This window comes from Equus caballus, chromosome 9 (genome assembly GCF_041296265.1).
Source record: "Equus caballus isolate H_3958 breed thoroughbred chromosome 9, TB-T2T, whole genome shotgun sequence".
Classification (NCBI taxonomy): domain Eukaryota; kingdom Metazoa; phylum Chordata; class Mammalia; order Perissodactyla; family Equidae; genus Equus; species Equus caballus.
This window is the reverse complement of record NC_091692.1, coordinates 73,575,820-73,578,087: the sequence shown is the minus strand read 5'-3', so window position 1 is coordinate 73,578,087 and position 2,268 is coordinate 73,575,820. Positions and strand designations below refer to the sequence as shown.

The 2,268-nt window shown below is 40.0% G+C and overlaps 1 pseudogene; it reads right to left on the bottom strand.

The window, feature by feature from the left end:
* Window positions 1-1,039: 1,039 nt before the first annotated feature.
* On the bottom strand, window positions 1,040-1,436 carry LOC100056785 (small ribosomal subunit protein eS12 pseudogene; annotated as a pseudogene).
* Between the last annotated feature and the right edge of the window lie 832 nt (window positions 1,437-2,268).

Below are 2,268 nucleotides of genomic sequence, written 5' to 3'. Positions count from 1 at the left end.
CTTACCAATAGAGCAGAAATGCTGATGGAAACAAATTCAAGTATTTTTAATTTGCTTCTTGACATGCACACTTTATACAAACACTCTCTTCTGTTTGCTTGCTGATGAGTAAGGAATGACTGAAAGGAAAAGGAACTATGGGTTGACCTGTCTTTCCTTTTCCTTCTATGTCATCATTTTTAGCATAAGTGGTTGGCTAACAAGAGTAAAAAAAAATATGATATGGTTTCTTGGTCTTTTGTGTTTCTTAAAATGTCAACGCCTTCTTTCTGCCTTGTTGGAAGATTTGGTTCCAACAGAAACCATGGTCTCTCAGGGCTGTCAACCCTCCCACTTACTCTTTGCAGATGTAAAATACTTACCTTGCACTTTCTCTGAGTTTCACTGAAAGCCCAAGCATCATGGATCTATTGAATTCTATGTTTATGGGGTGTCACCACTACTATATGTGAATGGAGCGACAAAGGACAGTGGTAGACATGATTATTACATGAAACTACCCTGCTCATACAGACACTCCATTATCCCATTGGACTTCACTTACAAAGTCCAAAGATAAAATTATTAAGCATTTCCGCATGGTAGCAGCAGAGACTTAAAACAACAGTGGGACTTTTCCAAACATGGAGTCCAAAATGAAGGTTGCTTACCCACAAAGCAGGCTCTCTCTAGAAGGTAAGGGAGTTTCTCTCAAATTCCCATCTGACTCAGCACATTGCCTACCTCATGGATTTTTGTGTGATTGCCTCAGCTATTCCCACATTTTTTTGGTTACCCAATGTGTTCAGTCCATTTTCATTCAATCTGTCAGCCTCAACATGCAGCTCTTATCCTGAAGCTTGGAAATTTCACCTATTTCTTTCCTAGTGACTCCATAAAACTTCAAGTATTTTGTAGAGCTGCTTGTCCCAAACAGTGATTGCCCTCTTGTCCTAGAGAACAGCTGGGCTTCTTTCCATGAATTCTTCCCAAGATTTATCCACTCAATTCACAAATTATTAATTATTATTATTATTATTTTTAAAGTCAAGTCATTTGTTCATTTCTGGCGTTTGAAGTACTCCTTGATGATGTCTTTGGCCTGAGACTCTTTGCCATAGTCCTTAACCACCACACAACTGCAACTAATCACTTTCTGGGGTTTTCCCTCTCTGTCAATTTTACAGAGGCCTACCACTCCCTGTAGTTTCTCATCATTAACCTTAATTAAGGTTGATTTGGTGTTCAGCACAAAGGGCCTCCACCAACTTAACATACATACGATCATCACAGTTGGATGCAAGCACAGAGAGATGGGTTTGGCAGTTGTCTAAGGTTTGGGCAGCTTGGTGAATTCTACGTGCTAGGCCACCATGGATGAGGGCAGTCTTCAGAACCTCTTACAAAGCGGTATTAACATCCACTGGACCTCCAGCAGTGATGTCTTCCATGGCCATGGTGGTAGGTTACCGGTGGATCTGAATCTTGAATGTACCCGAGCCTCCAGCTCTGAGGGACTCAGAGGTGGCAGGGAAAGAGGACAATTCACAAATTATTATTGAGAACCAACTGTGTGCCAGGCACTATTCTAGTCAGTCCTTGAACCTCATCCCTACCCTTGTAGAAATTAAATTGTATTAAACAGAGGTAAACAATGAACAAGAAACATAATAATTAACCACATAATATGTTAGAATGAAAGAAGTTCCAATTATTTTGTTTTTGTTTTTTGTTTTTGCTGAGGAAGATTCACCACAAGTTGACACCTGTTGCCTATCTTCCTCTTTTTTCTGCTTGAGGAAGATTAGCCCAGAGCTAACATCCATGTCATCCTTCCTCTACTTTATACGTGGGTCACCATCTCAGCATGGCTGAGGAGTGGTGTGAGTCTGCCCAGGAATCTGAACCAGGCTGCTGAGGCAGAGCAAACTGAAATTAATCACTATGCCACAGCAGGCCCCAAGAAGTTCCTTTTAAAAAAAAAAATAAAGGAAAGAAGAAAAGAAAGGGAAATATAGAGAAAGGAAAAGGAATTTGGGATGACAGAGATGAGTATGTGATGAACATTTTGTAATTTTAATTAGAGAAATTCAGATACGGCTCATTGAGAATATTAGGGTTGAACCAAGACCTAAAAGAAATGAGAGTTAAAAATGCCGAAATATGGAGGAAGGGTGGTTCAAGAAGAGATGGTACAAATATCCTAAGGCAGAAGAATTTATGGTATTTTGGAGAACCAGTAATAAAGCTAATGTAACTAGAGGAGAGATGTGAGAGTCAGAGGGGAGT